Source organism: Panthera uncia, chromosome B1 (assembly GCF_023721935.1).
Source record: "Panthera uncia isolate 11264 chromosome B1, Puncia_PCG_1.0, whole genome shotgun sequence".
In the NCBI taxonomy this organism is placed as follows: Eukaryota; Metazoa; Chordata; class Mammalia; order Carnivora; family Felidae; genus Panthera; species Panthera uncia.
Window position 1 is genome coordinate 1,680,731 of NC_064811.1, and position 13,328 is coordinate 1,694,058.

Sequence of the window (13,328 nt, forward strand, 5' to 3'; positions counted from 1 at the left end):
TTTCTGACTTACTTCACCTTAGCATAATGCCCTCGAGATCCGTTGGTGTTGAGATTTCGTTCTTTTTTATGGCTGCGTAGTGCTCCATTGTGTTTTCTCCGTTCTTCCATTAATGGACCCTTGGGCTGCTTCCATGCCTTGGCTCTTGTAGCTACTACTGCAGACTTGGTTTTGAGCTCGTGTTTCCGTTTTCGTTGGATACATGCCCGGAAGTGGAATTGCTAGGTCACATGGTAGTTCTGTTTCTGATTTTGTGAGGGACCCCCGGCCTGTTTTCCACAGCAGGTGCACCTGTTTACAATTCCCACCAACAGTGCACGGGGTTCCACACCTCGCCAACACCTGTTGTTTGTTGTTGTCTTTTCGAACAAAGCCATTGTAGCGTGTGTGAGGTGAAGACTGTGCTGTTTTTGAATTAAGCTGCTATTTGTAATTGAGGTGTGATTGTCAGCGTTAAAAATACAGATTTCAAAAGCTCTTTGGAGTCTGTTTTTGTTCAGCCATTTATTTTATATATGGTGTTGACCATTGTATCTCACAGATGTGATTTTATACATAATCACATGTATCTCCTATTTAATGCCAGAAAAAATGCTTATACATATATTTAAAGACTATACAGAGGTGCCTGGGTGGCTCAGTGGGTTAAGCATCTGAGTTCAGCTCAGATCATGATCTCCCAATTTGTGGGTTCGAACCCCGTGTAAGGCTCTGTTCTGACAGTGCAAAGCCTGGAATCTGCTTCAGATTCTGTGTCTCCCTCTCGCTGCCCCTCCCTGGCTTGTGTGCGTGCTCGGTCACTGTCTCTCTCTCTCTCTCAAAAATAAATAAACATTAAAAAAAAAAGAATATACAGTCTTTGTTTTTCATCAGAATATGAGATTCTAGTTATTAAATTACTGAAAATGAAATAGAGAACATTTTTAGAATTTCTGATAATGTGGTTAAATGCCTTTCACTATAAATGCAAAATTTTCTGTACTTGAGACATCAGATGAAGGTACCTGAATCTTCTTGCTTCTGGGTATGTCAGTTTCCCATTCCTTAACTGATTTCTGTTACCAGTTTTTGTCTCTTGGTAAAATTGTTAAAGTTTGTTACCAGAGCCTTGGAGCAGCAGATACATAGTCTGTGTGTCCCTATCAGCAATGGAGGATGCTGTTCCTGTGCCAGTTTGGAATCCACATGGGCTGGGGTTGTGCTGGCGGGAGGGAGGGGCCTTAGCCTCAGGTCGGGGTCTGTCACATGTGGGTGGCATGCCGTCATCTGGGCACCGGGCTCTGTCTGCTGGCCCCTCCAGTGCACCAGTGCCCAGTGGTGTAGTCAGCAGTTTGGCAGGCCACCTAGGCAACAGAGGAGATGGCGTCTGTGATCCTGACTGATCAAGGACAGAGAGGGCCAGACCCGAATGCCTTGCGAGCACTGAACGTGAGGGCCCCTTCTCACCACCAGCTGGCCTACCCTTTCAGCTTCCAGAAGTCTTTCTAGGAAAGTTTGCTTTTCTCGTGATACAAGCGACACATGCTTCTTGAGACGCAGTTAGGAGCTAACTGGCAGTGGGAGTTATTCTGCCCGGTCTTTCTGCACTCCGCCTCTGTCACTGAAGCCCGGCTTCCCCACTTCTCAGTCCCTGTCCCCGCTTATAGGGCCATCCAGGACTTGGGGTCAAGGCATTTGATTCTACACCTCTTCCCTGAAAGCTACCAGGAAAGAAATAAGGTCTCTTCTCTGAAAAGAGGAACCTGCTAGAAGCCTGAGGCACAAACTGAACACAGAGCAGAGAAGGTGGCTGGGAACTGACCCTAAGGTTAGGAGTCCTGGTCTGGAGGAATGTGTGGAGCCATCTTTGCCTAGAGTCACGACATCTGGGGTCGGAGTGGGTTCTCAGAAGCATCAGGAGGGTGTGGTGACCAGCAGGCCAGTGGAAGAAAGACCATCCAATGGGAGAGAGTGAACCCCTGTGCCTTTTGTCGGTGGAGTCCAGTGTGATGCTGGAGGATTGGTGGCGAGCAAGAGCCTTACTGGCAGGTTGGAGAGTGAGCATGGCCCTGCACCTTTTAGTCCGAGGTGCCTGGCTGTGTGTGTGGCCGTGGAGCGCCTGAGATGTGCTCTAAGTGTGCAAGTGCACACCGAATATTGAAGGCTTGGTACGAGAAAAGAGTACGAAACATCTCATTAATAGTTTAAATGGATTACCTTTGATAGAATATTGTGGGTGTTACTGAGTGAAATATGATGTGAGTAGCATTCACCTGTGGGGTTTTTTTTTTTTTTGGAGTGGGGGTTTAATAGACTTCATTTTTTGGAGCAATTTTAGATTCACAGAAAAATTGAGCAAGGAGTACAGGGAGTTCCCACGTACCCCTCCTCCGTCGTCACACACACACACGCACGCACGCCCCCACACGGTCAGCATCCCCCACCAGAGGGGCGTTTGTGATAGTTGGTAAGCCTATACCGATACATCATCATTAGCTCAGAGTCCATAGTTCCCATTGGGTCATTTGGTGGTGTACATTCTTTGGGTTTGGACAAGTGTCTAATGCTAGGTATCCCTATTACGGTCTCATGCAGAGTGGTTTCACTGCCCTAAAACATCTTCTGGGCTCCTCCTGTACCTCCCTTCCTCCGCCAACCCCTGGCAACCACTTTTTTTCTTTTTTTCTTTTTCTTTTTTTTTTTTTTACTGTCTCTGTGGCTTTGCCTTTTCCAGAATGTCCTGTACGTGAAATCATACAGTATGTAGCCTTTTCAAATTGGCTTCTTTCCCTTAGTAATGTGCATTTAAAGTTCCTCCATGTCTTTTCCTGGCTTGGTGCTCATTTCTTTTGAGTGTGAGTAATATTCCACTGTCTGGATGGATCGTAGTTTATCCATTCACGTTCTGAAGGACATCTTGGTGGCTTCCAAGTTTTGAAATTTTGAATAAAAGTGCTATAAACATTCATATGCAAGTTTTTTTTGTGTGGATCAAAGTTTTCAGCTCCTTTGGGTATATACCAAGGAGCATAATTGCTGGATCGTATGGTAAGAGCATGTTTCGTTTTGTAAGAAGCTGCCAAACTGTCTTCCAAAGTGACCGCACCATTTGCGCTCCCACCGCCGTGAACGAGAGTTCCTGTTGCCCCACTTGCTCACCCACGTGCCTTGGACTTTGGCCTTTCTGATAGGTGTGAAGTGCTGTCTTGTTTTCACCATTGTTGTTAGTGTGTGTGTGTGTGTGTGTGTGTGTGTGTGTATGTGTGGGTGTGTGTGTTTTAATTTACTGCATAGCTCACATTTGTGGCTTGCATTTAATTTCTCTTAGAAAGAGCTGGGGTGCACAGCTCCAACGGAGTTGAAAAGGAAGGAAAAGAGGTTCCTAGCAGCTGGAGGTGGAAGTGTGGTCCCGAGGAGGGTGTTTTGTGTCTTCAGCCTAGTGGTAACAGTGTGCTTGTATCCTCATGGAAACGATGCAGGAAAGAAGGAAAGATTGATGATCCGAAGAATGGAGGGGAGAATCCACAGAACAGAGTCCTCAAGCAGATGGCGGGGCCTGGTGCGTGAGCAGAGGTCTCACCTAGGCGAGGAGGCGTGTGCTGGGTAAGCATGCCGAGGGGCACAGCTCCAGGTAGACGGCTTGGAGCCTCTGGAAACAAACTGCCAGTGGGTTTTCAAACAGGTCGTTAGGACTTCACACCATCATCATTCTGCAGTGCTGTTTGCAGCGCTGAGTGTTGTCGTGGCCTTTAAATGTTTGCAGTTTCAGCAAGAGGTCTGTGCCCTTCCCCTCGTTGTGAGACCCACGGGGACCAGATGCTTTGACAGGCGCCTGATCACCTGGCCAGGGTGCCCTGTTAAGGCAACATATCCGGTGGGTCCCCGCCTCCTGCTGCTGCCCGCCTGTGCACCTGCTTCACATGGAAGTCTCTGCTCTGCCTCCCCTCAGCTTGCTCTCCACACCTCTGCTCCCTTTCTTCTGCAGCTCCTGCCGGGAGGCACCCCTCCCTCTTCCTTCGGACTCTTAGCCCTCCAGTGAAAGTTTCTGTGCCTCCTCTCCCTGCCTTGTGAATTTCTTGGACCATAACAGTTTTAGTAACAATCCTGGAGGCCAACTCAGTGTTATCACCACATTCTGTGTTATGGGAAGTTGGGGATTCTGCAAAAGGCAAGTACTTTTTGTGGTTATTATTTTAGGTCACTGGCTAGTCTCTGGTGTGGCTGTCCTGGCACCAGGTGCCTCCCTGTGGCCGGGTGTGGGATGGACGGAGGGGGCTGCCCCTGGCCTGGGTGCCCAGGTCAGCAGGGCCATGTTGGTGACGAGCTTGCGGAGTGTGTTGAGTGGCTACCTTTGGAATTACCTCAGTCACTCAGTTTTCAAGTGTTGCCTATCCCACTTACAGTGTCTGACTCAAAGCCTTTCCGGCTTCTGTTCTATTTATGGGTTTTTTCTTCCCCTCTGGTGATATCTGGGTATTGCTGTAAAGACTGTTAGCACCCTGTACTAAATGACTGGTTACTGGAATTTTCAGATTTTAAACGGGGTGCAAACTATAGCCAGAGAAGTTAGTATACTTTGATATCAGCATGTCATTTGATCACAGTAGGTGATTTGTGGTTTCAAGATAGGTGAAAAAGAATGTAAGAAAGACATATTTCCAGGGCCATGAGTCTTTCTTAACTGTCTGATTTGCTGCTACTAATAAATTCAAGTTCTTTTTCTCTTTTGCCATATGGAGTTTAAATGCAGAGACCTGAGGTATTCTGTAAACATTTTGAATGTGTGAATTGCCATGTGCCAGATGACGGAGCAGTGGCGCTAAACTCGCCCCGGCATCCTGACTTGTTCCGAGGCTGCTTAGACATTTATCTTCTTCCAGCTAAGCAGAATCAAAACAGTCATTGCATTGCTTACTAGACTTCAAAGAGGACTTCCTGTATATACAAAGACCATATTAATAACAGTTACATGCTTAAAACCATTGTATATAACTATAGTTTCTGGCAGAGAGCAGGTACCACTGTGCCTTCATTAGTGCGCAAAGCCACCCTGTTGACTTCTGTAGAACCACTGGGCATTCATAGGTAGGCCCAATCAGAAGGTTGACCAGCAGCTATAAGAAACCAATGGTTGCAGATTTTTTTAGGCTTTCTCTACTTTTTAAAAAATATAAACTGAAATTGAAGTAAATCCTAAAACAAACAACAAAACACAAAAAACCTCACTTCCACATTAGCTGTAAAAAGAATGCTATCATAATGTAATAATAGGGAATCAGTAATTAATGTTTATTGAATTTTTAGGAAGCACCTTTGAAGTCTTGAAATTGCTAAAAATATTTTACTCTCTGCGATTATATAAATTACATGTTCCAAAACATTAAAATATTTAAATAATTTTGCACCTAACTCATGGTTCTGTTAGCAATTTTATGGTAACTAATTGGAAGAGAACTTAAATATTAATGTTAGTAATTATTTCCCAAGTAGTACCACTTGCTTACAGAACTTGCATGTGCTTTGGGAAAGCGGAGTTCAGAAAGGAAGCAGAAAAGACTATAGATATTTTAGTGACCACACATGCAGTCATCCCTGGACACAGGTAGCTCACAAGAGATTGTGTGTGAACTAAGCAAGGAAAATGGCGGTGGGAGTAGGGGAGACCGAAGGTGAATTGATGATGGGGAGTAGCGGCTTCATTTCTGTCATTGAGCGTTTACTGGGTGCCTGCTGGATGCTGGGTGCTTTGTGGGACTTAAAAATTCTTGAGTGTCATGAGAAGACAGACATCTGAAAGCATAAGGTAGTCGTGTCAAGTACAGAGGGGGTACAGGAATCGGGGTAATTAACTCTGTGGGGCTGTATTGCTTGAGGGGTGGGGAGTGAGTTGGAAGAAAGCACAGTTCACAGAAAAAGAATGATAGCCCAGTGAGGTGTGTAAGGGTGCCTAACAGCTGCCTGGTAACGGACGGGAGATTGGTGTTTCAGGATTGGAAATGGCATGTACTGAGGCCCCACAGTTGAATGGGGCAGAGGTTTGGAATTTTAAGGAATTTCAGCTGGGTAATTCTGCAGCGACTAAGTGACAAGGGCCTTGTATGTCGTGCTTGATCCTTTTAGGCAGGGGACCTATTGAAGGGTTCAAAACAGAGGAATATTCTGGTCACATGTGCAGTGTGAGAAGCCATCCTGACAGAAGTAGAGGATATGTGGAAAGCAGACAGATGTGTGGGTTGGGGACCAGTCAGGAAGAGACCGCTGGATAGTGTCTGAGGCAGGAGATGTTCATGGGACAAAAACAGGCATGTTTGCTTTGTGTTTTGTGTACATGAGGATCCTGGCTTTAGCCTTCCCTGGGCTGTATGACCTGAGATGTGCCATTATTACCTGACCACCTTTAGTGCTATTATGCCCCAAGGTGCCGTATTTTCTTTGGGTCTATAATAAGTTTAGCTGTAAAGTCTTTATTTTTAAAAGTTTATTTATTTTGAGAGAGAGAGAGAGAGAGCGAGAGAGCAAGCACATGCAGGGGAGGGACAGAGACAGAGAGGGAGAGAATCCCAAGCAGGCTCCACACTGTCAGCGTGGACCCTGATGTGGGGCTTGAACTCATGATGCAGAGATCGTGACCTGAGCTGAAATCGAGAGTCAGACGCTTAACCAACTGAGCCACCCAGACGCCCCTACATGTAAAGTCTTTAAATAGTAAGTCTGAGTTTTTCATATTGCATTTGGAGTTTCTTTTTTGGAGATTGCTTTTATTTTTATTTTTTTATATATATTTTTAATGTTTTTATTTATTTTTTGAAGGAGAGAGAGAGAGAGAGAGAGAGAGAGCGAGCGAGCATGAGTGGGGGAGGAGCAGACAGAGAGGGAGACACAGAAGCTGAAGCAGGCTCCAGGCTCTGGGCTGTCAGCACAGAGCCTGATGCGGGGCTCGAACTCCCGAACTGTGAGATCATGACCTGAGCCGAAGTCGGATGCGTAACTGACTGAGCCACCCAGGCACCCCTGGAGATTACTTTTAAAACTAGAGTGTAAGCCTAGCAGGAAAATGGATTTGGTATCTTTCTTACATATATACACATTGGCCACAAACGACGGCTTGTACCACAGAGTAGAAAACCAGTTTACTGAGAAAGGATGAAGTGTCTTAAGTCACAGGTGCAGATCTCAGGTGTCCGTGGCACTTGCAAGTGTTTTCAGCAGGAGTGCCAATTTAGGAATAAATATATTCTCTTATGGAAAAACGTCTGGGTTACAACATAGGATCTGAAGTAAGTAAGTAAATCAATAAAATGCCTTTATATAAATACATTTTATCTGTATGTGTGTAGGATTAGGGGGACGACACTTATTTAGTGTTTATTCTTGTACATTTATTTTTAAAGAATATTGACGTAACCAGACTGGGTTTATCCTCCTGTCTTAAACCACTTAAATGAAGGACAGACTATCTCGAACAGCATTGTTCCAACATTGGACAGCAGGCAGTACAGGACAGTGATCTCTGAGAGACAGAGAAACTAAACGAGCTAAGGACTGGCCAAGCTTACTGCCTTGAGAGCATTTGCAGGCCGTGGCTCAGGAAGAAAGGAGGGAGTAGCCCAAAGAGAACCTGGTGGTTTCCTTGGGGTGGGGAGGCCAAAGTAAATTTACAGGGCAGAGTACCAGAGAAGAGAGGGCTGCAAAGAGAAAAAGAGAGTTTTGGAGAACCACGTGGGATTCTCCTTGAATACTCAGCTGTGTACGGATGAGCACGGGCATGTGTGGAAACTGCGTGCCAAGGAAAGAACCCAGGAAGGGAGTCGTGCAACAGTCCTTGGAGCTCATGCAGGGCCCCAAACAATTTGTGTGCCCACAGCCAGAGTGGGGGAATCTTGTGACACACAGATAGTGCACTCCCAGGGTATTGCCTCAGTAGTGGGGCAGATTGAAGGTGCTCTCATCCTGGGAGCATCTCTACCTTCCCAATGGGATGCTGCCTGATGCACGAATCACTTAATAAAGCCAGTTAGATCTTTAAAAAACAAACAAACAAACAAACAAACAAAAAGGTGTTCTGATCCCACCTCCCAAGTTTTACAAGCAAGCCTTGGGAAGACCAGACTCTTCCCAAATAACCCAACTATGACCCAGAACAAAGCTCAGAAATATTTGAAGGCATAAAACAATACCCATGACCTAACACGGTAAAGCCTACAGTGTCCAGACTATCTGGTCAGAAATCATGAGGCATGCAGAGACAGACGCAGGCAAGTACGATCCATAATGAGGTACAAAATGAAAAATAGAAACAGACTCAGAAATGACACATGTGATAGAATTATTAGCTAGATGTTAACGCAGTTATCACTATATTCTGTATATTCAGCCAGATAGAGGAAAGCATGAGCATGTTAAAAGGAAACACAGAATAAAAGAAAACCCAGGTGAACTTCTAGACTTGAACGCGTTGGATGCTGCAGCAGAAGAGGTGAAGGAACTTGAGGAGATAGCAATAGAAAGTATCCAAAAAGAACCATGAAGGAGAAGCCTGCAGGGCAGGGCGGGGGTGAACAGAGCATCAGTGAGCTTTGAAACCGCTTCCCGGGGCCCACTGTGTATGCGTAATTGGAGTCCCTGAGAGAAAGAATGGGAATGAGGAATACGAAAAAAATTTGAAGGAATAATGGCTGAAAAATGTCCAATTTGTTGAAAACTATAAACCCACAGATCCCAGAAGCTCAGTAAGCTTCAAGCATAAGAAAGATGAAGAAAATTACACCAAGACACATCATCATTGTGTCAGGGAAAACAACGGTTAAAAGAAAAATGCAGTCAGGAAAAGCGATGCATTAGGGGTGCCTGGGTGGCTCAGTGAAGTGTGCAACTTCAGTCAGGTCGCGATCTCACAGTTCGTGGGTTCGAGTCCCACATTGGGCTCTGTGCGGACAGCTCGGAGCCTGGAGCCTGCGTCACATTCTGTGTCTCTCTCGCTCTCTGCCCCTCCCCCACTCATGCTCGGCCTCTCTCAAAAATAAATCCACGCTAAGAAAAAAATTTTAGAAAAAAGATGCATTATGTATTGGACAAAGATAAAGACGGCACGGCGCAAGCCAGGAGATGGAGAGAGAACAGCTTTAAAGTGCAGAAAGGCAAGAGCATAACCTGGAATTGCAAACCAGCAAAAATGTCGCTTAAAAGTGAAGATGAGATCAACATTTTTTCAGACGTAAAAAGCCAAAAGAATGCATGGCCAGTGGATCTCCATCACAAATATGGTAAAGGAAGTTCTGAGGTAGAGAACAGATGTCACCAGGTGGATATGTGAGTCTGCGGAAAGAAAGAAATACACTGCAAATTGTAAATGTATGCAGAAAATACGTTTTAAATTACTTTAAAATACAGTTGTCCAGTTTTTTGATGTGTATTTTTGAGAGAGAGCAAATGGGGTAGGGGCAGAGAGAGCGGGCTACAGAGAATCCCAAGCAGGCTCGGTGCTGACAGCAGAGAGCCCAGCGGGGGGCTTGAACTCACGAACTGTGAGATCCTGACCTGAGCCAAAGTCAGACGCTCAGCTGACTGAGCCACCCAGGCGCCCCTACAGTTGTCTGTTTAAAAGAAGAGCAGTGGTGTGCCTGCCTGGCTCAGTCAGTGGAGCAGGCAACTCTTTTTTCTCGGTCATGAGTTCAGGCCCCAGGCCCCATGCTGGGGGTAGAGATTACTTAAAAATAAAATCTTAAAAACTAATAATAAAGCAAAAGCAGCAACAAACCATGAGACTTACGTGTAGAAGGAAAATGTCTGACAACAGTAACATGAAGGCCAGCAGAGGGGAATGTAGGATTCTTGTATGTTTAGTGGTAAAGTCTTACTTGATGACTGTGGTAAGTAAAAATGTACACCATGACACTAAAGTGACCACTTCAAACAGAAAAGTGTAGCTCACAGTTCAACAAAAGAGATAGAATAGAGTTATAAAAAATACTCAATTTTTAAAAAGCTGAAAAAGAGGAAAAGGAAACAACACATGGGTCATTAGAAAAATAATTAGGTGATAAATTTTATAAACTTAAATATCCATTTAATATCCACAATTGTATTTAATAGAAGTGATCTAAACATGCCAATTTTAAATTAAAAAATTTTTAAAAATTGTAATGTTTATTTATTTTTGAGAGACAGACAGAGCTTGAGCAGGGGAGGGGCAGAGAGACACACACACACAGAACCGGAAGCAGGCTCTAGGCTCTGAGCTGTCAGCACAGAGCCCAATGTGGGGCTCGAACCCACGAGCAGTGAGATCATGACCTGAGCCAAAGTTGGATGCTTCACCCACTGAACCACCCAGGCGCCCCAAACATGCCAATTTTAAAAGATTGTGAGATAGGAAAAGTAGCACGTCCCAGCTATATGCTTTCTGCTGTAATGTGCTGTAAACATAGAGATGTACACAGTAAAGTCATAGGCAAAGACATGCCTTGCCTTATGTAAGTAAAAAGCTGGAGTGGCTCTTTAAGTATCAGAAAAATAGATACCAGAGCAAAGAGAGTAGTTTCATACTGATACAGGGGTCAGTGTATTAAGAGGACGTAACAGTCCTAAATGTCTTTGCACCTAATAACAGAGCTTCAAAGTATGTGGATGAAAAACTGATAGAACTTCAAGGGAAAACATTGCTGGATCATAGGGTAGTTCTATGTTTAGTTTCTTGAGGAACCTCCATACTGGTCTCCAGAATGGCTGGAGTTTGCATTCCCATCAACAGTGCAAGAGGGTTCCCCCTTTCTCTGCATCCTTTTAGCCATTCTGATAGGTCTGAGGTGGTATCTCCTGGTGGGTTTGATTTGTATTTCCCTGATGATGACTGATGTTGAGCATCTTTTCATGTGTCTGTTGGCCATCTGGATGTCTTCTTTGGAAGAGTGTCTATTCATGTCTTCTGCTCATTTCTTAACTGCATTGTGTGTTTTTGGGTGTGGAGTTTGATGAGTTCTTTATAGATTTTAGATACTAACTCTTTGTCATATATGTCATTTGCAGATACCTTCTCCTATTCCGTAGGCTGCCTTTTAGTTTTGTTGATTGTTTCCTTTGCTGTGCAGAAGCTTTTTATCTTGATGAGGTCCCAATAGTTCATGTTTGCTTTGGTTTTCCTTGCCTTCTGCAACATGTCTAGTAAGAAGTTGCTCTGTTGAGGTCAAAGAGATGGCTGCTTTTGTTCTCCTCTAGAATTTTGATGGTTTCCTGTCTCACATGTAGGTCTTTCATCCATTTTGAGTTTATTTTTGGGTGTGGTGTAAGAAAGTGGTCCAGGTTCATTCTTCTGCATGCCACCCTCCAGTTTTCCCAGCACCACTTACTGAAGAGACTGTCTTTTTTCCATTGGATGTTCTTTCCTGATTTGTCGAAGATGTTGACCGTATAGTTGTGTGTCCATTTATGGGTTTTCTTTTCTGTTCCATTGATCTATGTGTCTGTTTTTTTTTTTTTTTTTGTGCCACTACCATACTATCTTGATGATACAGCTTTATAATATAGCTTGAAATCTGGACTTATGATGCCTCCAGCTTTCTTTTTCAGGATTACTTTGGTTCTTTGGGGGTCTTTTGTGGTTCCATACAAATGTTAAGGTTGTTCTACTTGTGTGAAAAATGCTGAAAAATGTTACAAGAAATAAGTCAGTCAGGAAAAGACAAATACCATATGATTTCACTCATATGTGGAATTTTTTTTTAAATTTTTTTTTAACATTTATTTATTTTTGAGACAGAGAGAGACAGAGCATGAACGGGGGAGGAGCAGAGAGAGAGGGAGACACAGAATCGGAAGCAGGCTCCAGGCTCTGGGCCATCAGCCCAGAGCCCGACGCGGGGCTCGAACTCAGGACCGTGAGATCGTGACCTGAGCTGAAGTCGGACACTCAACCGACTGAGCCACCCAGGCGCCCCAACTCATATGTGGAATTTAAGAAACAAAACAGATGAACACATGGGAAGTGGGGAGAAAAAGAGAAAAGAGGGAACCCACAAGAGACTCTTAAGGATAGAGAACAAACTGAGGGTTGATGGAGGGAAGTTGGGGGATGCGTACTAAGGAGCGTACTTGTAATGAGCACTGGGTGTTGTATGTAAGTGATGAGTCACTGAATTCTACTCCTGAAACTAATATTGTATCATATGTTAACTGACTAAAATTTAGATTAAAAAGAATTTCAAGGAAAAATAGATACATACAAAATTATGGTTGGAGTTTTTAACACCTCTCAGTAATTGATTGAACAAGTAAACAGAAAATAACTAAGGTTATAGAAGACTTGAATGACATTGTTAGGCGACCTGACCTGACGGATGTTTACAGAAAACTCTACCCAATGTCAAACATTTACCAAATAGACTATATTCTGGCCCATGAAAAGTCATTTTTTTAATGTTTATTTATTTTGAGAGAGTGTGCATGAGCCAGGGAGGGGCAGAGAGAGAGAGAGAGAGAGAGAGAGAAAATCCCAAGCAGGCTCCGTGCTGTCAGCACAGAGTCCGATGCAAGGCTCGAACTCAACAAACCATGAGATCATGGCTTGAGCCAAAATCAGGCATCAGACACTTAACTGACTGAGCCACCCAGGTGCCCCAAAAAAGTCTTGATAAATTTGGAAGAATTCAAATTGTACAAAGCAGCTTCTCTGACTACGTGGAATTATATTAGAAATCACAGATGAAAGACACTTAGCTACACATGCAAGGAAATCATGTCACACGTTAAATAGCCCATGAGCCAAAGAAGAAGTCAAGAGGGTAATTATAAAGTATTTTGGACCTAATGAGAATGGAAACACCACACATCAAAATTTATAAATCATTGTCAAAGTGCTGCTTATAGGGACACTTAGAACAGTAATCACCTCTTTGTGCAGAGAAAGGGCTCAGTGACTTGTTCTCTCACCACAAGAAGGCAGATCAAAGAGCTAGTTACACCCAAAGTAACCCAAGACAAGGAAATAATAACATAAAGGCAAAAATCAACAAAACAAAGAATTGTTAAATATGGAAAGTCCACCAAACCAAAAGCTGATTCTTTTAAAAGTAATAAAATTGATAAACCTTGAGCCAGGCCAAAGATTTGAATAAATACTGCATAAGCCTGTGAACAAATATTTAACATAATTAACGCTTAAGGAAAACCACCGTGAGACAGTGCTACACAGTCATTACAATGGCTACCATGAAAACAGCTCACCACATCGATGAGGATGTGGGTTACTGGAAATCTACAACATTGCTTTTTGGGAATCATTTGGCAATTTCTTAAAAGTTAGACATGCACCTACCATATGACCCAGTTATTCTATTCCTTGGTATTTATCCAAG

General features: G+C 43.8%; 1 protein-coding gene across 5 annotated transcripts in view; it reads left to right on the forward strand.

The window, feature by feature from the left end:
- Window positions 1-13,328, forward strand: part of FAM193A (family with sequence similarity 193 member A) — a 163,555-nt gene that overhangs the window by 54,741 nt on the left and 95,486 nt on the right. For 3 of the 5 annotated variants that reach the window (XM_049630177.1, XM_049630181.1, XM_049630180.1), the window contains exon 1: window positions 165-3,582. The exons of the other annotated variants lie outside the window; for them this stretch is intronic. The gene's annotated coding sequence lies outside the window, so the exon portion shown is untranslated. Of the gene's footprint in view, window positions 1-164; window positions 3,583-13,328 lie in introns of those variants that run through there. 5 annotated transcript variants of the gene reach the window in all.